The sequence below is a fragment of the Dendropsophus ebraccatus genome, chromosome 13 (genome assembly GCF_027789765.1).
Source record: "Dendropsophus ebraccatus isolate aDenEbr1 chromosome 13, aDenEbr1.pat, whole genome shotgun sequence".
In the NCBI taxonomy this organism is placed as follows: Eukaryota; Metazoa; Chordata; class Amphibia; order Anura; family Hylidae; genus Dendropsophus; species Dendropsophus ebraccatus.
The window spans coordinates 16,798,683-16,823,710 of record NC_091466.1 but is presented as its reverse complement, the minus strand read 5'-3'; the positions used below and the strand labels follow the sequence as shown (position 1 = coordinate 16,823,710).

Sequence of the window (25,028 nt, the reverse complement as noted above, 5' to 3'; positions counted from 1 at the left end):
GCAGTCGGTCTTATGAAAACCCTAGTGGCCAAAGGTACCGTTGCGGCAGTGACTAGAAGAAGAAGAAGACGCTGAAAGACACGAGGACAACTAGCTTTAGAACCAGCACGGGACATAGCAGAGAAGCGGACAGGTGCATGGCGATTCCCTGTGCATCTGTGAAAGCCTCAATTTATGCACATAAAATAACATTACTGTTACTGCACTAACTTTTTGAACAAAAAATGTTTCTTTAATAACTAGCTAGCGCTCATCTCAAGTGCCTGCTGTCTGATTTTTGCCATCAGAGCCACCCCAATGGCCTCTGAGTTGGGGAACTTTAATTTTGCCGATCCTTGGGAGTTTAAAGTGTAACTACCATTCTGAGGTGTCATAGTGATGTCAGAAGTGCGTATCGGTCATCACCACTCTTGTCTCTAGTTTGGGTGCAGGTTTCGCAACTCAGTTCCATTGAAGTGAATAATTGCAAACCACCCCTGAACAGGAGACAAGAGTGGTGCTGTCTCTGGAGGAAAGTGGCCCTGTTTTTCTAACACTGGATAAGCCCTTTAACATAGAGGGTTACTTTTTCTCCCTGCATTGTGGTTGTTTACTCACCCTCCACTGGATCCAGCTTTGTGGTGGAGCGGCAGGTAGCCTAACAGAGTTCAAAGGCAGGCGGATGATAAGCCACTTGCCAATCAAATGAAGTGTTTCGTTCAGACAGGCGATTCGCTCATCTCTATCAGCTATTTATATAGGCTTCAGTTATGTATTCATGTTGTCAGAATAAGCTATGCCCATTTCAGTGTCACGGCTAACCTCAGCTGTTTGAGGATAAGTTTACAGGTAGCAGATTTACCGTAGAGATCTCCATCTATTCTATACAGAAACATCTGCCACATGTCAACGTATACCCTTAGAGTGGATCTATAATTACTGAGCCTACTTAAAGACTGTATCAGGGAATTACATACGTGATGTGATGTGATATTCCATTTTGTTGTGACAATGTTTCCAGACATTGAAATATCTTCCATACCTGTGAATGAGATCTCTGCAGCATGACAAATGTTATTTAGATGGAGCAGCAGAAACAAATCTGCCACCGTTAAGGGGTTAGACGCGGTTTCTGAAAAAGAAAAATATATCAAAAATAAAAACACTATACAAATCTTTAAAGGGATTATTTTGGAATTCGAAAAACCTCTTCCAAAAACAGCGCCACTCTTGTCCCCAGTTAAAGGAGAAGTCGGGCGGATTATAAAATCCGGCAGGGGCAGGGGGGAAATTGATTACAAATACATACTTACCTCTCCCTGTGCCTGCAGTGAGCAGCAGGACAGGCCTTGCGATCCCCGCCAGGCTCTGGAATCTCCAGAGCTGACACATCACAACCCAGCTGATGGACTGGCCGCTCAGTCGCTGCTCCAGTCACTGATTGGCTGAGCGGCCAGTCCATCAGCCGGGATAGGTCTTTTCCCCCAGTCATAACGTCATCAAAACTCAGAAAATAACTTCCGTCGGGGTCCTGAGGCCAGTCCCGCTGCTCACCGCGGGCATGGTGAGAAGAAAGTTAGTACTTGTAGTCAATTTCCCCCCTGCCCCTGCCAGATTTTATAATCCGCCAGACTTCTCCTTTAAGGATGGTGCTGTTTTCCAATCCTGGATTAACCCTTTATCCCGCCAATCTTTATTTATCATCCAATCATTGGCCATGTACCATATTTACCGCCGTATCGGTGAAACCAGTAGTACAACACGCAACCACTGATTGGATAGCAGCTTATAAACAGGGATCGCTGGATCGCCCATGATCGGTAGGAGGGGGTTGAGTAGTTTTTCTTTTTTATAACGTTTGCAGCTCTTTTTTTATTTATGTTTTTTTTGTTTTCTCAGCCCTAATATACTACTATATAATTTCTGAGATCCTATGCAGGAATATTAACATTTCCATTGCTCCTGCAGTCCACGGATGGGCTCCAGGCTCCCTCGGATGGCGGGCTGCATCCTCCTTGCAGGGCAAGTGCAGAGAATTTCATTACCTCCCAGAGAGTGATTAGAATAAAGGGAGAGCTTTGGCTATTAGTCTTATGCATGTAGATTTGGAGGAGGAACTTCCTCTTTAGAATTTCTTGATGTATCCGGATCATCCACTAGAACCCCCATCTCCATCCCCTCATTGCACAGTGCATGGCATTGCATGCTTAGTGATGTGCAGGTGCAGCAGCGGCAGCAGTGTGGAGGAGACATTGACATGTAATGGGTGGGAACACTCCTCTGTATTTCTCGGTGGTGCAAGTCTGTAGAAGAAGGAGAGAGGCTTCAGTGCTTATTGCCTTCATCCCTTCTCCCCTCCCCCTCTACACAACAGTATCTCCACTGTTACTGGCTTTCATCCTACAAATGACTGCTTGAATGCAGTGCTGTGCTGCTGGCTCCATCCACTGAGTGCAGCCTACTGGAGGGGGAATCCAGGAGCAAGCATCTGCCTGAAGACGGTGGGCGATTTACTGGGCACTGCCAATGACCACCAGGGCCGTAAGGGATGCTGGATTGTACCGGGATAATGGTCTTTCCGGAGATCACTGCAAACCTGATTGGATTTAATATTGATACCCAGCTGTTGCAAATGTCTTAGCTGGAAGGAGTGATTGGCTGGATTTTTAAAGGTAAGACTAGAAGACAACATATATACACATATACGTGAATGTACATATATATATATATACAGAATTAATTACGTAAATATTTTGTCTATATATATTTCAAGATATATAGTTTCCTATAATAAAGCCATAGGAATTTTCTTAAAGGAATCATGCAAGTTCAGTTTTTCTGACCATTCTAGTTTTCTATGGGTTTTATCCTATCATTAAGTCCGTGGAGGTGACCTGCTTGTAGCAAGGATCCAAGAATTACATAAGAATCTTGGTGTACATGTATATACATATATCTATCTCCTCCAGATCCTATGCAGTTCTTGAGGATAGAGCTATACAGACACATCAAACAGTAATCCCCTTATACATGTACAGTGTATAATGGAAGTTTTAACGTGATTAGTCTGAATCGGTTAAACTAAGAGTTGTGACCCCAATTTTTTTCGTGAAGTGTGAAATAAAAAAATAAATATATTCGGGCAAATATTGGTGATGGTTTCTGATGGGATCTTTTATAAGAGGACCATGTACCATGTGCCTTGGTGAATATCCAGTGGGCCTCATGAGTAAGATAGACATAGGGATATGCTACCATCCCATATTACTAATATCAGCTCTAACATTTTTTAGTCTGTGACTCATCCATTCCAAGGGGGCAGTGCTTGGTTGTCGGAACCTCTGCAGCTGATGTACAATAAAGGATAGAGACGGCTTATAATACTCATAAATATAACTGAGCATGGATAGCACTGGGGTCTGACGTGTTCGTCTAGAGGTTGCAATGCACTTTTAGGGCCCTGCTGATGTCTGGGAGGGGGCACTCAGGATTGCATCCAAGATCCCTTCTGAGATTTCCATAACTTGGAATCTCCATCATACCACTAAAGTCTTTGTCATAACCAATCTACTACGGAATTGTAGATGTATCCGATGAGGGGTCCAAGCATATTACCAAGCAGCATGGCCCCCTTATATTCTGGGCATCCATAGCAGAGTCTGCCTCCAGGTGCTAACTGATGTCAGAGGGTTCTTTAAAATGGGGATCACATATGATGTCTTCATTGTGAAACGTGAGATGTTTTTCTAAATTTTGCATCTCGTACCCCCGTAACTTTTCTTTTTCTTTTACTCCGTTACCAATATCCATGCTGATTTTTTTTTCCCGACAAACATTTCAGGCATTTTGTGACCTGTCAGAAGCTGATCACAGCGGGGGCCCCTCTGTTCAGAGCCCCCTTACTTAGAGCAGCTGTTTATAGTGTGTGGGTTGAGGCTGAAAGATACTTAGAGAGAAAATGAAGCATGAAAAGAGTGCCCACTCAAGTTAATACATGTGGGTGTTTCTCCTGAATGGAGTCCTCCAGATATACGTAAAAAAAGTTGTCTATAAGGCTGCACTCACATCATGTTTTTAGGTATCTCATGGACTGTTTGTTGGCATAATGTCAAAAAGGGATGTGGGTTAAGAGTCAGACATGTTCCCGGTGGGCCCATTGCCTTCAACAGGTTGAACATAGTAGTGTGTGTGCATGGATTCTTACAACTGAAGGTTTTTAATTTTGTTGGCTTAGAAACCCTTAAGGCCCCTATACACATTAGTAAAATGGTGGCCAAATCCACTGTTTAGACAGTTGGCCGCACCTTCTGTAATGTGTATGGAGGTTTCCCCGCGGGACCAGCTTTGGGACCCCTACTGGGCTCTGGGACTTCTGGCACTGACATGTCACAACCCTGCTGATGGACTGGCCGCTCAGCCAGTCTGTAACTGGAGTGGGATGCCTCTCCAGTCACTGATTGGCTGAGCCGCCCGTCCATCACCAAGGACAGGCATTTTCCACGAGTCACGCAGTCATCACAACCTGGGGGAAAATGCCTTCCGGCGGGGGTCCCAAGGCTGGTCCCGTCGCTCACCGTGGGCATGGGGAGAGGTAAGTTTGTACTCCTGATAAACTTCTCCCCTGCCCCTGTCGACTGCCAGATTTAAAAAATGGCCAGACCTCCCCTTTAAGGTTCCCACACACTGTATGGCTATGTTCCTACAGCGTCTTTTTAGTAGAAAAAAAAACTGCCATTAAAATGGCCGTTATTAATGATCATGATTATTGTTAACGGACATCATTATAAAAACTTCAGTTTTTTACCTAAAAAAAACCTGTTGTGGGAGCATAGCCTATACGTAAAATACTTGGCATGAAGAAGGGAAGCAATTGGAGGTTGATGGCTCTCCCCTTCCTGCTCTTGACCTGCCAACCAAGTTCTTCATAGCAACCAGTTCGCCCAGTAAAGTACTCCATAAAAATCATGGCCAAAGTGTGTGTGTGTGTGTGTATATATTTATTTTTCCATTATTTAAAATAGACAGAAAAAGAAATACGTATGTTATAAACACAAAGCCGCCAAACCTAACAGACATACAACAAACATATACATATAAACATATACTGTATATAACATCCATTATAATCCTCATCCAATCACCCACCCCCAGAGAGTAAAAATAAAGAAAGGAAAAAAAAAAACAAGATATAACCTACCTGATCCTATAGCACGTAAAACAGGCAAGTAAAAGCATTTAGACTCAGCAAATCTCAGAACCAAACTGGTCCTGGTTGTAGTTAAGAGAAGTTTCGTGTATGTGTGGTCATCACCCATGTAAAGAGAACCTATCAATAGATGAATGCTTTGTTAACCACGGGCAGCATGAAACACTTATCGCTATAATGTACTTTGCATTGGGATTGGCTGTGCCATCCCAGAGTGATCATAGTTGGAACTTCTGCAGGGAACGGGCCCCAAGTCATCAAGGTGGTTCAGTAACCCTGGCTGACTGATCTCTCCCTATGTGCAGATAGAGAATGATATGTCAATCGGGGTTGGCAGGTTCGGGTAGCATGAAATTTGTATCTGTCTCCCTTTAATTTAATTTCATCTCATAGATTGCAGAGCCTATTACACGGCTCAGTGATAGTGAAGGAAGGCTCCTTCCTGCAATCAGCCGACAGCCGCACATCCAGATTACATGGGGAGATGGGCGGCCAACAGCTGATGATATTTAAGCAGGTGAAAACGACCAAATCAGCCAACAAATGAGCGTTTGTTAGTGTGTTGGCTGATCACCGGCCGTATTCCCCAGGGCAATAAAGGCCTGTTCAGCCAATAATCGCCCCGCGTAATAGGGCCGTGAGTTAAATGGTTAACAGTGTTACCCGAGAACTAAGAAAACTATTGGCTCCAAAGCCCTAAATATATACCTAATATATATAAACTAAGGGGCGATTTATCAAACATGGTGTAAAGTGAAACTGGCTCAGTCGCCCCTAGCAACCAATCAGATTCCACTTTTCATTCCTGACAGGCTCTTTGGAAAATGAAAGGTGGAATCTGATTGGTTGCTAGGGGCGACTGAGCCAGTTTCACTTTACACCATGTTTGATAAATCTCCCCTATGTGGCTAAACCTATTTGAATCCCCTTCACTGTACAGTTACATTTAATAACAAGGACAAGAGATTCTCAGGGGTCTTGTTCAATATATACTGTGGAGAATAGGAAAAATAAAATGCAGCCACCTTCCCTGAGTTTCCTACAGAACAGCCTGTCCTGGCACAGCAGCAGTGTACCAACATAGTGCCAGTCAGGGCACGCCGCATGTATTCCAGCAATGCTTCATCTGCTGATTGCCTTTACTTACCACCAGTATGATGCACGGATTCAGAGGTGTTGTAATTTTCTTATCGGCTGGCTGGGTTGCCCATCAGGGCCAGTTTTACAGACTATGGATCCCTGGACAACAAGTAGGGCCTCCCACCTGCCATTTTCTAAGCAGTTTCTGTAAATTCTGGCTAAATAATCCTGCCATATGGTGTCATACTGCAATTCACAACCTACAAAATACTCTCAGTACTTATTAGCTGCTGTATGTCCTGCAGGAAGTGGTGTATTCTCTCCAGTCTGACACAGTGCTCTCTGCTGCCACCTCTGTCCATGTCAGGAACTGTCCAGAGCAGTAGAAAATCTCCATAGAAAACCTCTCCTGCTCTCCAGACTGGAAAGAATACAACTTCCTGCAGGACATACAGCAGCTAATAAGTACTGGAAGACAAGATTTTTAAATAGGAGTAAATTACAAATATCTGGCACTTTCTGGCATTAGTTTTTTTTTGTGAACTACCCCTTTAATGAGGTTATCTAGAAAGCAGGAAAGGCCCTACCTCTTTTGCACTCCAACGCTCTACTTCCTCCCTCTGACTGTCTCCGCAGATGAGTGGGGGTCGGGAGCATGTTGCTGCCATTACGTACACCCCGCACGCAATGTCCAATAGCTGTCTGATGTCACTGCAACATGACTAACAACGGGCAACTATTAATCATTACTCGCAAAAGACTCCTGGCCCCCTGTTATCTGCCGATATCATCAGCAGAGACCGTCAGAGGGAGGAAGGAGGACGTTGGAGGACAGAAGATGTTGGAGCTTGCCCCATGTATTGCAGCATGTTACTTGATATCTAAAGCTTGCCATACAGATTATATGATTGCTTTCAGAGGGATGGGCCAACCATCTAACATATGCGATGGCCTCCTGGCTCTCTGGGGAAAGAATTGTTATGTTTGATTTCAACTGCCCAACCAGTTTGTTCTCTAAAGGTGGCCATACATTTTAAATGGTTGTTAGGACGTTCATTTGGCCGTCAGTTATCTCCTCTGACCTCCCTAAGCACATGAACGTTCGGCATGGCCAAAAATCCTCGTTTCCTCTATGGGGAGGGGCAAGCTATGGCACCAACTTATCTCTCACAGAACAATAGGGTTGGGCTGTAAAAATCCAACACATTTATACCTTCTCTACATCAGTAGAGAGTCTGGAGGCCATCATATATCTTAGACTGTTGACGGAACCCATTGTAGGTAGCAGGTTTAGCAACTTTAGTCTAAGATTTATAGACTTCCTTTAAGATAAACCACTGCCAGAGGAGTCTGGGACCAGCTTCCTTTCCTCTCAACCAAGAAAAGCAAGAATGTATATTGGGGATTTGTAGAAATTGCTATTATACACTCAGCTATCTTATTTGTATTGCCATGTAAAAAAAAAAAATATATACATACTCACCTTTTACCAATCCCCCGCCAGTGCCAGTCCAGATGTTCACAGCTTTCTCATCTCCATCCCAAGACATTAGAAGTGCTCTGTCCACAGTCATGACCTACCTAAGGAGGAAGAACAAGAAGCTCAGGACTGGTACTGGCAGGGGATCAGCAGGGGATGAGTATGTTTCTTCCTTTTGTTCCTTCCACACCTAGCAGGTATAGACAATAAACATTTTTTGAGACAATCCCATTAAGGTTTCAGACTTGGCAGATAATTTCCATTGCAGACTTGGTTGCAAATCCACCCAGGACCTGTTGCAAAATTCTCATGCGTTGCAATAATCTGAAGCGAGTCCACTATAGCAAAGGCGGTGTATGTTAACAGGTCACTTTTATACCACCTTCTCCAATGGTGGCATTTAGCCCCATTGACATCGGACCCATCATTCCTTGCCTGTCTTCTTACCATCCGCAGTCCATGTTCTTTTACATTACATTCACGTCTCTGTTCCTCCCACCAGCGGACCAGCTCGCACACGGCTTTAATCTGTGTGCAGAAGACGCTATTCATGTTAATCCATAAGTAATATAATGCCTAGACCCCCACATCCTGCGTCAATGATCCAGCCCAGGTTACATAATCTGGCTTTGCTATTACATGCATTATTAGTTGTTTTGGGGTTGGAGGAAGGTTGACAGATACTACAAGAAACATTTTAGAATAGCTGGGTGTCAGTGTATACTGACAGTGCCGATGCATACTGATTATCCATCAGGGATCTTGTTATCATGCATCCGCCTTGCTTAAGAAGCAACTGAATAAGACGGAGCTGCCGCTGTGAGATATCTCCAACATTCACTCACTGGTTAACGGGTGGAAATCGGGGATGTACAATTTCCTTTTTGCAAGATATGGTATTCTTCATCTACATAAACATTACCGATCCATTCGTTGTGTACAGTACTGACAAATACAGCGCCCTTCACTGATGCTTAACTGAACATCACTAGTTTAATGCAATATAGGTATATTTTAGTGAACAAAAAATTTGAGAACAGTCAATGATGCTTTATTCATTGTCTGTGGGACTGCAAGAAAAAGCCAAGCTATCAGAATGTAACTTTTTATTTTTTCCGCCAACATACTCTTATGAGGACTTGTTTTTTACAGGACAGTTTTTTTGTGCCACCATTTGGAGGCTCAAATAACTGTATTTTCCCCCCTTTTTTTGTTTTTTAGTTTTACCACTTTTGTAAACTCGAAACACTTTAAAAAAAAAAAAAAAAGTGTTTTTGTTACACCAAATTCCAAGACTTATATTTCAATTTTCAGTTTGTGCTGTGTGAGGGCCTGTTTTTTGCTGGTTGACATCTAAATTTTATTGTTGTGTGCTCCTTTTTTCTGGTGTGTTTTTGTTTTGTTTTTTTTTTTATAGCGTCCACCATGTAGAATAAATAATGTGACCTTTTTTTAAATTTTTATAGATTGGGTTTTATATATTGACAATAATAATTATATTTTAATTCGATTTTTTTTTTTTCAAAAGGAACTTTTGAAAAGGACATGTGAACACTCATATAATAGACCAGACTACTTATATAAGGCGTGTTATGCCTTTGAGCATAATGCCTATAATGCTATTCCGAGTACAAGTATGGCAGACTTTGGGACTCCTGTTAGGCCTTCTGGCTGCCATGAAAACCCATCAAGATCCTATGATGGCATTGTAGGGGTGTTAATGGGGTGACAGAAGGTTGGGGTTAAAGGTTTCTCTGATACTGGCCATCAGAGCAGGAGCCAAAAGGTATTTGGTTACAAATTAGGCCCCTAAGTAATAACCGTAAAGAGGGGTTCACTAAGGGTTAAAGGCTGTTTCAAGGCCGCATCTTGTGCTTTCCCCAGGGTTAAGCAGATTTGAGATGATGATGTTCAGGAAAAAAGACCTGTCAACAGATTAATATCTATCACTTGCATTAACATGATGCATTAACTTACGGCAAGGGTAACAACCTGTTAGTCACATAAGGTAGACGAGTAGATTCCAGGCTGAACAGCTAATGCACAGCTAATGTGGCCTCAGGAGGACAGTGAAAAGGGGAGGATCCACTGAACTCACGTCACAGGTCATGTCCAGCCTATATTGTTGTTTTTTTTCTTTATTGTACTGTTGCTGTGGCCAACCGTAGTTGGCTACCCCTTAAAGGTTTTGTGTCATTAAGAAAATTACACATATTAAAGGGGTTATCCAGCGCTACAAAAACATGGCCACTTTTCCCCCTACTGTTGTCTCCAGTTCAGGTGCAGTTTGCAATTAGGCTCCATTTACTTCAATGGAACTGAGTTTCAAAACCGCACCCAAACTGGAGACAACAGTAGGGGGAAAGTGGCCATGTTTTTGTAGCGCTGGATAACCCCTTTAAGTACAGGCATTTTTGAAGTTTTCCTGTTTGTGAGATACAGACTCACTCATCCCCCAAGTGCCTGCATGGTTTAAATACCCTTTTGCCCCTGGTTATACCCCGTTAGGGCCAGTTCACACGGAACAAAAGCGGCAGAATTCCTCAGTCTCTTTGGGAGGGCTTGCACGCCTCCGCTCCTGCCGCTCTCCAACGTGTAAATTCTTTGCGTGGAGAGTGGTGGGAGCGGAGGCAAACAAGCCATCCCATAGAGACACTGTGTAAAAAAGTAAAACAGTAAAGTTTGTGACCTTTCACAATCTCTCATATTCTTTCATTATATCTCTGGTTGACTCATCTCTGACTTACAGAGTACCCAAGTACTCTCTTGCAGGAAGCCAGTTACATATATCTGTATTAGCACATCCTTTTGCCGTAAGATAGATAGAAACTGAGAGTTTAATTGATAAATTTCATAACCCATTAACGTCACCATTTCCCTGAGGCCTGGACGATCTTATTTAGTGATTAACACCCGGATAAGCAATCGGCAAGTAATCCCATCTTTACCCCACCATTGAAGATAGGTGCAGACCCCCTGAAGAAGTCGATTTCTGAAATTCGCCACCTGACTCCCTCCAGTATTGCCTCATGAAGCACTCCTCCTTCTGTTTCTCTTTACTTTTGCATATTTCACATCTGGCTTAGCAGTATAGGATAGAAAATCCTTCCCCAGCCTGGAACTTGCCAGCAATTGCGTAAAAGTGATTTAAAACGGCATGACAGTCAAAGACTCAGCACTAATGTGACAGGGAACTTAGGGCAGTGCAATTATAGCTCCACAAACACCCTCGCACAAGGGCTCACTGACAGGGTGCTTCCGGGGAAAATTACACATTAAGACTTTTAGATCTGCTCAGATGGTTTTCTTCAATGGTTACAATGAATTATCAACACTCTACAGGTTGTGTACAGTCCTGATGGCCGCTCCATTATGTCCCCGCTGCCAAATAGCTGCGGATCTATTAAGCTTCAAGTGCAAGGAGCTTAAATTATTAAGAAAAGGCTTGGGCTTTGTAGGTTGTTCATTGATGTGGGATTAATGGTCTTGCAACAGTATTGGCCATAGGTCGAAATTGTTTTGCATGCGCAAACAACTTCCATGACATTTTTTATTGACACAAGACAATCAGAAGTTTTCTTTATTTGCACTTGGGCGGCAGTGTTGAGGGGGCAGCACTAAATGAGTTAAAGCACATTTGTTTTTTTTTGTTTTTCTTACATTAGTCGATCGGTGCCAGGGCAGGTGATCCCCCATTTCAGTCTTTTTTTTTAAAAAAATGGTGCCCGTTTCCCGCATTGGTCTTTTCCCATTTACGAGCTTAGCTCAGAGCACTGGGGCCAGGCCTGCTGTCCTCTAGTAAGACCATATACCCTCCCTCCGAGCATGGGAAATGGGCATCATTTTAGAAAAAGGACTGAGTCACCGGGATCCTCGTGACAGCACCAATCAGCTAATGGGGAAAAAAAGTTATTTACCTGATGGTACATTGGCTTAAAAAAATTTTTTTAAGAAAAAAAGACATGCTTTTGATGTAGATACTGAATTTACTTCAAGGATTTAAGGGGTTACATCACATCCATCAAGTCCAACCCATAACCCTACTTTGTTGATCCAGAAGAAGGAAGAAAATTATGAGGCAGATGCCAATTCCCCCATACCAGAGGGAAAACCAATTACACTTAAAGGAGAAGTCCGGCAAAAATTTTTTTGAAAGTATTGTGTTGCCCCCCAAAAGTTATACAAATCCCCAATATACACTTATTACGGGAAATGCCTATAAAGTGCTTTTTTCCCTGCACTTACTACTGCATCAAGGCTTCACTTCCTGGATAACATGGTGATGTCACTTCCTGGATAACATGGTGATGTCACTTCCTGGATAACATGGTGATGTCACGACCCGACTCCCAGAGCTGTGCGGGCTGTGGCTGCTGGAGAGGATGATGGCAGAGGGATGCTTAGTGTCCCTCCAGTGCCCTGTGTCCCTCAGTGTCCCCCTGCCATCATCTTCTCCAGCAGCCACAGCCCACACAGCTCTGGGAGTCGGGGCGTGACATCACTATTTTATCCAGGAAGTGACATCACCATGTTATCCAGGAAGTGACATCACCATGTTATACAGGAAGTGAAGCCTTGATGCAGTAGTAAGTGCAGGGAAAAAAACACTTTATAAGCATTTCCCGTAATAAGTGTATATTGGTGATTTATATAACTTTTGGGGGGCAATACAATACTTTAATAAAAATTTTAGCTAGACTTTTCCTTTAAGGGGAGATTTATCCAACAGGTGTAAAGTAGAATTGGCCCAGTTGCCCCTAGCAACCAATGAGATTCCACTTTTCAAAGAATCAATGAGGAATGAAAGGTGGAATCTGATTGGTTGCTAGGGGCAACTAAGACAATTCTACTTTTCACCAGTTTGATAAATCTTCCCCTTAGTTCCCTTGTTCGCCCTTCTCTGCACGCAATCCACATCAGCCATATCCTTCTTGTATACAGGGGCCGGAAATTATACTTAGCAGACAAACATTGATCCAGCACTTTGTGCTTTATTTCATCTTCATTTAAAAGAAGTGGCTTACACATCAGCCACAGAGACAGTGTTTAACACCAACGCGTTTTAAACACTATAATTCTTAATCTTGTACACACTATCCCGTGTGTGCTCTGACTAGTTAGTTGTAAAGAGACAAAACTATGGTCTCATCTTTAGCATCTCGGCCTCTTTTGATGCATCCCGTAGTTTTATTAGCCGTGGCAGCCACTGCCTGGCACTGGGCACTAAAGTTGGGCTTACTGTCCACCAATACCCCCTTTAAGTCCTTTTACTCTTATTTGTTTTGCAGTCATTTAAAGTGTAACTCCAGCGAAAAATTTTTCTTTCAAATCAACTGGTTTTAGAAAGTTATATAGATTTGTAATTTACTTCTGTTCAAAAAAACTCCAGTCTTCCAGTACTTATCAGTTGCTGTATGTCCTGCAGGAAGTGGTGCCACCTCTGTCCATGTCAGGAACTGTCCAGAGCAGCAAAGGTTTTCTATAGGGATTTGCTACTGCTTTGGACAGTTACTGACATCCACAGAGGGGGCAGCAGAGATCACTGTGTCAGACTGAAGAGAGTACACCACTTCCTTCATGACATACAGCAGCAGATAAGTACTGGAAGGCTGGAGATTTTTAAAAAGAAGTAAATTACAAGTCTATATAACTTCCTGAAGGAAAAAGATTTTCGCTACTTTGTAATTTGCTCATTTTTGTGCAGGTGCTCCAATGTCCTGGTGGACAAGTCACATGATCTCACCTTTACGTGTTTTCTGCTCTTTCGGGGACAGCCCCTTCTTGCTGAATTGACTTTAGTACAGTGTATGCTTTTTTAGGAGGCTAAAAATGCTCAGTCTTCTGATAGGCACATACATGGCAAAGACATTGGCTGTATGTATACCATTACAGACCATGTATACCCGCCAAGTAAATATAATATGTGTGGGAAACGTACCGGCCGTAGTCACTAGCTGACTATGCTTAGTCCATTATATAAGTATATACAGTATACATTGGCATTGATGGCCAAAGCATTTCCAATATTTGCTAAGCCAATAGTGATGTGAACAGTCTCTAAGTCAGAAGTTGGAGCAATAGCCAAAGTTTCTATGACAACGTAAAGTGCGGCCATATTGGTTGTCACATTAGAATGACCATATTAGATAAGACAATAAAGTATCGTCATGTTCTAGTGATGATATAATAATCCGTTACCATTGAGAAGCTATTTCATTGGGGAATAGGGATGCGTTTCCTAATGTCGCCTATGCAAATATGGCCGCCTTAAGCTGTCTGGCGAGCCCCCTATAGATGGCATTTCATCAGGTACGTGGCGCTGCTGTTTCTAACCATTCTGTGCAGTCAGCCAGAGCGTAAGCAGCAAGCGACTGCTCATGCATATGAATACACACCGAGCTGAATGCATTTATAACAAGACAGAATCCGCTGATTACTTATTAATGCAGTCGTGTACTTCATCTTCATGTTAAGAATGTTTCTGAGCATTAGCGGATGAGGTAAACTGAGAAAAAGGATCACGGCTGAGATGATTTGCCACTTGGCCTGTGTAATGTAGCGGGCATAACACTACCATAAGAGCACCTTGTGCTTTCTTAAAGGGATTTTCCACAGAAATATTTCTTCATTTAAAGGGGTACTGTGCAGAATTTTTTTTTTAATCAACTGGTATCAGAAAGTTATAAAGATTTGTAAATTACTTCTATTAAAGAAAAACAAAAACTCTACTTCCAGTACTTATCAGTTGCTGTATGCTCAGCAGGAATTGGTATATTCTTTTAAGTCTGACTCAGTGCTCTCTGCTGCCACCTCTGTCCATGTCAGGAACTGCCCAGAGCAGAAGAGGTTTTCTATAGGGATTTTCTACTTCTCTAGTCAGTTCCTGACATGGACAGAGGTGGCAGCAGAGAGCACTGTGTCAGACTGGAAAGAATACACCACTTCCTGCAGGACATACAGCAGGTAATACTAGAGTATTAGAAGGACTGAGTTTTTTTTTAATAGACGTAATTTACAAATCTGTATAACTTTCTGACACCAGTTGATTTAAAAACAAAATTCTCCGTTGTACCCCTTAAATGAACTGGGGTGGGGTGAGATAAACTTTTAATCAACTTCCACTGGTCCCTGCTGTAAGTTCTTACTGTTCTCCATCCTGACACATAGAAACTGCTCTCTCAGCTAGTTCTGCCCTAGACCCCCAAGGATTTTTTCATTACCCCCTCCTAAACTTCCATTTAAAAATCTCCAGTCTTCCAGTACTTATCAGCTGCAGGAAGTGATGATTTTTTTTCAGTCTGACACAGTGCTCTCTGCTGCCACCTCTGTCCATGTCTGGAACTGTCCAAAGAAGGAAAAGTTTTATATTGGGGTTTGCTACTGATCTGTACAGTTCCTGTCTTTATCTTTGGTTTTTTTAGGCATAATGGGAATTGTAGTTTTGTAACAGCTGGAGGGCCTGAGTGTGTTACAGGATGAAGCTAGCCTAAGAATACCTGCATAACAGTGTGCAATCCTATGATACTCCTTTTGATGTATTTTACATTCTAGAATTAGATATTCGACTATTTTCGCCTCGGAATTATAATAGAATGTCCACTGTGTACTATGAAAGATGTAGAACTATATAACCAGCCTGCAGCCATGATGTATATCAAAGGAAAAACGTATACATAAGACTCTATCCAACCCTTACAATGGGCCACTATTGTGTGGTCACTGTTATGTTACCATGCAGAACATTACTGAGACCTTTAAAGGAGAAGTCCGGGCATTTTTAAAAGCCGGCAGGGGCAGAGGGGAATGAAATAAGGAGTATGAACTTACCTACCCCCGTGCCTGCGGTGAGCGACGGGACCGGCCTCGGGACCCCCGACAGTGATGACGTCACCACTCGGCGGAAAATGCCTCCCCAGAGATGAGTCCGACGTCCATAGAGAATGACTGGAGCCGTCATTCTCTATGGGTGTCGGACTCATCTCTGGGGAGCGCACGTGCGGCTTTGGACAGGGATTTCTCCGCAGTGGGACATGCTCCGGGAATGGGACTTCGTGGAAGATGTAAGTATATGGGTCTGCACCGGGGGGTCGGCCAGGCTCTGCCCCGCCACGGGGGGTGACATGTTCCCGTTAAGTTCATTCATTCATCATAATAATGGTAGGTAGCAGAGACTAGTTTGGTGGGGGTTTTGGTGCTGGACACATAACAATCACAACTCTAAGGTCTAAATTCAGGAAAATCCCTTTAAGAGGGAGCCAAATACTAAAAGATACCTGATGTACTGGCATTGTATTTCCAAAAAAAGGAATAATATGTAACCAAGATATGTCTGTCAGATGTCTACAAACATAATCCTGTATGGATCAGCCACCCCGCTAAAGCTCTCCGCAAACTTCGGATTATTGTGGTTTCTTGTAAAAAAACCTTTTCTAGGTCTTTCATTTTTCTTCTGTCAAGTGCCAGTCTACTGTATGTCTATATCTTTTATACTTTCTTCTTGACTGCCGGATTCTTTTATACTTTCTACTTGACTGCCGGATTCTTTGTTGTTAATAATTGATCCAAAAAAATGCTGTCTGCTACGTCTTTACCCGTAACTCTACAGTTTGCGGTATTTCCTACTGTCAAACGGGGATTCTTAAAGGGGCTTTCCTTTATTTTTATCAGTTTATTACAAATTACTTTCCTGAAAATAAGACCTAGTAGAGGTTTTGTTGCTAAATATAAGGCCTCCCCCGAAGTAAGACCTAGCAAAGTTTTTGTATGGAAGCATGGCCGTCGAACAGAACACCAGAGCATGCAGCTGTGGCTCTTTTTAGCCCACCACCATTGTCACCAACCTTCACTGTCCGTTGTAGGGCAGCTGCATGCAGGACATGAAGACAGTCACCTGCCGTTGTTCCCTGATGTTCCCTTTCGCGGCCGTCACTTGTAAATGTGCAGGCAAAGCATCAAGAGTCTTGTTGCCTGCCGCCTACCCTGTTGCCCCTACTGCCAGATGTAGAATTCTTCTTCATGAGAAAATAAGACGTCCCCTGAAAATAAGACCTAGGACAAAAATTAATATAAGACACTGTCTATTTAAGGAAACATGGTAGGCTACTTCCTTTTAGCTTGCTCTCCACCCAGCCCCTGTGGGTGTACTAAACAGGGTTTAGTTGGATCCTTTATGCCCAGTTTTGTAGACTTATATTCTGAGAGAGGCCGTTGCTAGTATAGGGACCATCTCTCTCCGTGGTGATGTGGTGAGCCCCCGGAGGTGTTATATCGGAGGGGCTGCCAGTCACTTGTTAGGTGTTGTTGTGTGACATCACTTCTGTGGTGGTTGGCCGAGATACAGCCGGACCTTCTTATGTTGTCACGTGACGCCACTGCCTGGTGGGCACATAGGTGTGATGCCACGCCTGCTTTTAGTGTGTAAGGCCGGTTGTACCCTTTTCCCCTGTGGTCAGTGTCCTTCCAGGTTTCTACCGGTTCCCTTGGAATAATGTCACAGATGATGTAGTCACAGATAGCCAGAGCGGTATAGTGACCCTCCCGGATAATAGGACCCGCCACCCACAGAAAGGGGAAGTGTCCCAAGGTTGCGGTGTGTATGCTGTGTAGGTGGTGCTGAATGATCACAGACTCTGGGAGTAACGTTGAGTTGGTTTACTACTTGTAAATGTGCAACAGGTAATACAGAAGGTCTCTGATATACACTTGACAAAGTTCCAATAAAGACTTGAACATAGGAAGACCAGATCTGTAGGATAAGTGCAGTGTAGGAGATAGTCGTGTCGATAGAGTTGTATTGAGGTAGAGTAGCAGACAGGAGGATGCCGTGAGAGTCTCAACCTATGTAGTAATGTGCTCTGCTGGGATGTTGGAGGATGAGGTAGAATAAGAATAAGAAGAACACCTGTGTCCGTGTATTGACCTTTGACTTCAGTCTTCACACCACCTTATGCCCACTAGCGTTGGCCGAGCCGTACTAATGGGTGACACATGGGTGGATACTGTCCTGCTCTGTGACTTCTCCTTGTCTGTGGCGTGGGTTGAGGTTATCTTTTGGCTAGTCCTCTCCTGAGAGGTTTAACACTGCATAGTGTTTGGTGTAGATACTTGTGAGAAGGTTGATAACAGTGTACTGTCCTGCGTCCTACCTATGCGGGGTACTGGCTAAGAATGACTACTTGCGGACGTGGCAGAGGACCAGGGCCCAGATAGGACCGCTATGGAGAGCTGTTTAGTTAGCGTCCTTCCTCCACATGGTCCCGAATAGAAGACTCTTGTTCCTCCCCCACCCCCAGAACTAACTTCCTCTACAGCGTGTAGGGTGCTCTGTGATTGGGTGAAAAGAGTGCAATAGAAGAACAGAGGAGAGGTGATAGGATAGAAGAAAGCAGAAAATCCTACTGGTCTACAGATTCTGGTAACACATAAACACAATAACCCTTTGTGATCCTTCAGCTGTGCAGCTTCCATATACTAATACATAATACAGCGACATCTAGTAGCCAACTCCTAATACTACTTTCATCATAATAAGACCACAAAAAATTACAAACTTTTGCGAAGGGTGTATGTAACAGTAACACCCCTAGTGGGACACCACACATGCAGGACATGAAGATCGTCACCTGCCGCCAACCCTGATGTTCCCTTTCGCGGCCGTCACTTGTAAATGTGCAGGCAAGGCATCAAGAATCCCGTCGCCTGACGCCATCCCTGTTGTCTCTTACCGCCAGATGTAGAATTCTTCTTCATGACAAAATAAGACATAACCTGAAAATAAGACCTAGAGCAAAAATTAATATAGAACACTATCTATTTGGGGAAACATGGTAGGCTACCTCCTTTTAGTTTGCTCTCCACCCAGCTCCTGTGGGTGCATTAAACAGGGTTTAGCTGGATCCTCTATGCCCATTCTGAGAGAGGCCGTTGCTATTGTAGGGACCATCTCTTTCCGTGGTGAGATGGTACATTCTATTTAATCAAATGGTTTGCTACAAACCTATTTTTAAAATAAAAAACTTTAGAACAGGTATTTATCTGTTGTTTTTTTTTTTTTTCAAATTGATGTCCTATCCTCTGGATAACCCCTTTAAAGTGTTACTGTCGTGAATTTTTATTTTTTTTTTTTTTGCAGAAATCAATAGTCCAGGATTTTAAGAAACTTTGTAATTAGGTTTATTAGCCGAAAAATGCATTTTTATCATGAAAAAGCAGTTTTAAGCTCTACCCCCTGTCTTTATTGTTCTCCTATGGAGAGAGCTAAAGAAAAGACCAAAACAGGACAACAAAGAGTTATTCTACAAATACCTCACCCTCTATCTCCTCTGACCACCAGCACTGACCTCTCTGGGCTCTGATTACAGCTGTCACCCTGCTCCATGCCTGTAATCCCTTTGTTATCTGCTTTCTGCTGTCAGCTAACTCCCTCCTTCCTCCTCCCCCCTCCCCTCTCTATAGGAACAGACAGAGTGTGACTCATGCAACAAGTCACAATTTCCTGATTTTTTGCAGTGGATGGAAAAGAGGAAGGAGGGGGGGGGACCTGGGAAAAGGCTTTTTACATGCAGATAATGGCATATTTGGCAAATAAACCCAATTACAAAGTTTCTTAAAATCGCCTGTACTATTGATTTCTGCAACAAAAAAATAAAAACAAAATACGATAGTGACTCTAATATTGTGTACTTGCTTCGGCAGCACATATACTAAAATTGGAACGGTACAGAGAAGATTAGCATGGCCCCTGTGCAAGGATGACATGAAAATGCGTGAAGCGTTCCATATTTTTGGTGATAAAAGATCTGATTTTTTTTTCTGTATTTAGCTGAAGACAGGTTGGAGGCGGAGCGAGATACTGAAAAAGACAAAATGTGCATTTTTATTGACCCATTAAACACCGCAGAAAATACAGTCATTTGTGAAGTCGTACATATTTTCTACATGGTACCTGACTGAGGAATTAAGGGGCATGCTGGGTGGGCTACGATTGCCCTAGGCAACATTTCATGTGGGCAGGGTTGCCCATCATCCGGTGCACCATCCCGTTCCTCCCCCCCCCCCCCTTTTTTTTTTTTTCTTGTTCTCTCTTTTCTCTTTTTCTTTCTTTCTATCTTTCTTTCTTTCTCTTTAGTCTCGGGAAACTTAGGCACCTCGTGTGAGGCACAAACTAGGGATAGGTCATATCTTTTGTTCATTAAGAAAATCGAAATTTGCCATATTCTACATGTTTGCACTATGAAAAAATTAGCGCTATGTCGTTGCAATGGTTTGTCTTATATTTTATCGACGCTCTAATAAAAAGTGATTTTAAAAAAATCCACATATTGTCACATTAAAAAAAGGAAACCATAAACGAGAAATAGATTGGATTGGGGTGTTTGTCATTATGGAGGTGTAAAACCCAAATGATCCCAGAATTATCTGATCTTCTCATATTTGTAAAGGCTATAGCACAGATCCAAGGTAGTCCACAACAGAGCCCAGAAGGCTAAGGTTGGCTTACACATAGTATTTTGACCCAAAACCAGAAGTGGGTCCAAAACACAAAAAGGTGCAATTTTTTTTCCAATATAGCTTTTCCCTATATCAGTTCCACTGCTGGTTTTGGTAAAAGTACAAACTGAAATTGCATCGTAAATACTGTGTATTAGACTAGGGCTACATGGCCAGAAAATATTTTGGCCATATAACTCGAATGAGACCGAAATATTATGTGCATCCGCTGCTGTGGAATTTTTTTTTATTGTTTCGACTTGGCTGTTAACAAAAGAGCCAGAATAGGCACAGAGTTTGCAAGTTAGTTGCAGTAAATGCGACTTGCATTGAGGTCCATGGTAGCAAAGTCACTTGTGACCAGGATCCAAAATTGAGAGTTAAATTGACTCATGATGTTCACAAACAGGATTTGGGGATATATTTTTGAATGGTAAAACGTTTAATTTATGATTCAAGAAACATTCCTTGTAACAGTGTTTTTTTTTTGTTTGTTTTTTAATACTGAGTTTTATTTAACTTACTAAAAAACAGCTGGTTCCTAGTCACTGATATTTTACAGACTTAAATTTAAGTCCATGAAATTAAGCGTGTGCTCTGATTTTTTAACATCTACAGCTCAAAAAACATAAATTTTTGGAATGTTTTCACACATTTATTGGGATCCCCTGGTTTACAAGTTCTGTAATAGGATTTGCTGTGGGAAAAAGTGCTAGTGCTCTCCTTCTGGACCTGTGCCCCTGTATCTATCGACCACTCCATCCACTAAACTGTACTGATGTAAAGGCTGAACCCAAAAGGATGTTTAAGGGGTATGACAATGTGATTTACCTTTAGGCTCCCACACAGTATTTTTGGTCAGTATTTTGGTCAGTATTTTTCAACCAAAACCAAGAGTGGATTGAAGACACAGAAGGACTGTGTTCACACACTGTTGAAATGGAGTGAATGGCCGTCATTTAATGACAAATAATTACCGTCCTTTAATGGCCTATAATGGCTGTTGTTTTAAAATAAAGGCAATTATTTGTCGTTAAGTGACGGCCATCCACTAAATTAATATATTTTATATAGTAGATTGCCCCCTGTGAAGGTCCCCTTTAGTAGACGGTTTACTGTGTAGGTTTCCCTATAGTAGATGGCCCCTTTGTAGGTTTCCCTATAGTAGATGGCCTGCTGTGTCGGCCCCCTTAATTAGATGGCTCCCTGTAAAGCTCCCTTAAATTAGATGGCCCCTATTATTTAAATGAGCTGTTTTTAGTTTTTTTTTCCATTATTTAATGTGGGTGGTTTGGATGGCCGTGGGCCCCCAGGTGACTCATGCCCTGGACAGCTGCCCAAGCTGCCTACATTATAATCTATGCAGTAAGTGGACCCAGCCGGATGGGCCTCTTTAGTGCACATGCCCCATAGCAGTGGCATGGTCTGTCTTCATGGTAGCTACACCACTGCTTACAGCTGCCACACTCCCAGTCCTCTGCGGGTCTCCATTTCTGCCAAGTTGTGTGTGGTGCCAACCCCAAAGGACCTTCCCAGGGGCGGATTAACTTTACCATAGGCCCCGGGCTGTTCACCAAGCCTGAGCCCCCACACCCCACTGTAACTATGGCCGCACTAGCCTGACATTCATAGTACAGGACAGATAATGTCATGATGTCCTGATTTGTGCAAAATTGCCATAAAAAAAACCTGTGATTTTTTGCAACTCGTGGCGGAAGTGTAGCCTGGAGACAATACACCACTAAAAGTATAAGTCTTTTTGGGTGGTCATGGGCCCCCCAGGAGCTCAGGGCCCCGGGCTGCCGCCCAAAACGCCCCTATTATAATCCACTACTGCGCTCACCTAATCATTGACCACAATGGTGTCTTGCTTAAGTTACTGGTCGGTTAAGCAGTCCTGTGATAGGATAGGAGGTGAGTATAGCATATTTTTACACCACTCCCATCTATAAAGCTAATAGTCTTGCATGGACAACCCCTTTAACATCGACCACAAAAACAATGCAAAACTTCATGTTTGAATCCATTTATATGGTTGCATTTCTAGGTCCATGTTACTGCTGCAATTCCTGGTGTGACTGCAAGTCTGATGACCCGAACTGAAGGCATTATAGATCCCGAAGATGTTATTAGACCTGCGGTCAGGCCAGGGACTTGCCCTTGTAATATGGACAAGGAAAGCTTTCATATTACGCTCATCCGAAACTGGGCTAAAATGGAGCCAAGCAAGGGGTTAAGCTCTCTAAGCATTAAGCACAAATGAAGTTACGTGGCACAGCTTTATGACATTTGTCCTAAGTGGATCTAATAATGGACAATAAAATTAAACAGCAAGGAGCAGCAGGACTATTAGCTTGCTGGCCCCGCCATCGTGTATGGATAAATCCATCAATCCAAACAAGTCCATTTTACGAGCATGTCATGCATTTATGAAAGAAAATCCTAGCGGTGAGCTCCCCGTGCATCGCATTGTGCTGGGATGTAAGTGTATTATAGCACTTGCACAAAGCAATTACCTGCCCACATCTGCCTGTTAGATAAGAACGCCAAAAGGAACCTGGTGGTGTGGATGAAAAGGCCGCAGTAGAACGAGCCACATGGATGCACATTCTATAAGGCGAGGAGCCCACCAGCCTCAGGAGGTGCACTATAATCAATACATGGGGGCTGTAATTTACATAGTGACCCCGCAATGGCATCACCAGCACCTGGCACCACTTCTCTCACTTGTACCTGTGACTCGGGGGTACTGATATAGTTGTCTACTGCCTGATGGTGCCCTGATCCAACAGTCTTCTGAACAGCGAGTGGCTATGTCCTTCACTGTACTGTACTGCACTGTCTGACGGCTACATTATATATGGAAGCTCTCTTGCAGACACTGTATAAAATAGAAAAAAAAGGAAAAAATTGTAAAAAGAACTGTATAAAATAGTCTGTCCTTCATCTAGGACAAGATCCGGTATGTACATACTCTCGCCTAGTAAGGGAACTTGATAATCGACACCGCTTCCTTGGAACCCGGCACCCAGGTCATAGGTCAATGCTACCCCAATCCTTCCTGGCAGTCTCTTTTTTGAGGCACTGTCTATCAGGCACACTTCAGATGGTGGCACTCTCATTTTCTCTTTTTTAATTATAAGGGGAGGATTAAGGTGGACAGTCCTCCAGCTGTGTGAACTCGAAAAAGAGCCTTAACCAACATAAATTTAGCCCCCAGTCTCCATGCTAGGTTACTACTAAACCAACAAAAAATATCAACCTTATAGTCAAAAGAGACTACTAACATATTAAGACTTAAAGGAGAGCTCCCATGAATCCAAAAATTTGCAAGCAGGGGGGTGCAGGAAAATAATAAGGAAAGTATACTTACCTATCCCCGTTCCCTCAAAGCGATGCCTTCCCATTATCTCCCGGCCGGCGGCCTCCTGTTGCTCCTGCTGCTGCTACATCACGTACCTAATTGAGGGATTGCTCACTCAGTTGATGGACACCGCTGCAGTCACTGACTGGCTGATTGGGCAATCCATCAGCAGGCCATGACTTTTCCACAACCGGAGCCAGATATGTGACATACCCAGATGCCAGCTAAAGATGACAACAGCCCGGTACCACTGGACATAACGGCGCCGTACACGGTAACCTGGCCGCGGTTCGAAAAACAAACTGCGGCACCGGCTTCCCCATGACACGTCATAGAGGGGAGGGAATTTCCTCCCACTGGGGGCGGGCCGGCCGACCTCCAGTGCTTCAGTTCGAAAAACGGACCGCGGCACCGGCTTCCCCATGACGGCGCCATTCTATCGGTTTGTGTTAAATTAAAGAGGATGTAGCTGGTGGTACATGCTCTTTAAATTTTTCTTTTAATGTTAATGATTCTAAACTGTTTCTTTCAAGTATACAGTATATACAGGGCATTTAACATATATTTTTTAATACAATGTATATACACCTTAAGGCTGGGTTCACACTACGTATATTTCAGGCAGTATTTGGTCCTCTTGTCAGGTCCTCATAGCAACCAAAACCAGGAGTGGATTGAAAACACAGAAAGGATCTGTTCACACAATGTTGAAATTGAGTGGATGGCCGCCATATAACAGTAAATAACTGCCATTATTTCAATATAACAGCCGTTGATTTAAAATAACAGCAAATATTTGCCATTAAATGGCGGCCATCCACTCAATTTCAACATTGTGTAAACAGATCCTTTCTGTGTTTTCAATCCACTCCTGGTTTTGGTTGCTATACAGCCTCAAATATACGTAGTGTGAACCCAGCCTTAAGAAACATTTCCCAACATCCTCAGCATTAGATATTGGGATCAATGCTGCTATGCCCTCTTCTAGTGGACAGGCTGGGCGATGCTATAGAGCTGTGCCTCTTAAAGGGGTAGAGCCATCTGGAAATCCCCGTGTTCCCTAGCTGAGGATCCACCTATCTTTCTCTGTTTACAGAGCTCCAGATATGCTATTTGTGTGACTCCCATCAAAGTCGACTTGCAAATTGGATAACCTGCCAGATTTGCCTGTTTTCTGCATGTTGTCTACTTAAGGTGGCTGCAAACAGACCGGAGGAGGCTGGAGAGCCCTTATTCTATAGATAGGTGCTGGTCCTAAAGGTGGGACCCAAATCCAGGGGACACATAGCATATTATGTGGATATGCCATAAGTGTCCCAGATAGGCTCTGCTAACTTTTCTTTTGTGTTTCTAAGGTAAGTATCATACTCTATGCTACCTATTCAAAAATGGGCATAGTGCAAGTACCCCTAGAGACGTATGGGTTGAGA

The 25,028-nt window shown here is 43.1% G+C and overlaps 1 protein-coding gene and 1 non-coding gene across 2 annotated transcripts in view; both read left to right on the top strand.

Annotated features, from left to right (window-relative positions):
* The window catches only part of TMEM121 (transmembrane protein 121), a 52,097-nt gene that overhangs the window by 8,033 nt on the left and 19,036 nt on the right, over window positions 1-25,028 (top strand). The gene's annotated exons all lie outside the window — the stretch shown is intronic.
* On the top strand, window positions 19,424-19,530 carry LOC138771605 (U6 spliceosomal RNA). Its single transcript, XR_011359654.1, has one exon. It is a non-coding gene; the product is annotated as a U6 spliceosomal RNA (small nuclear RNA).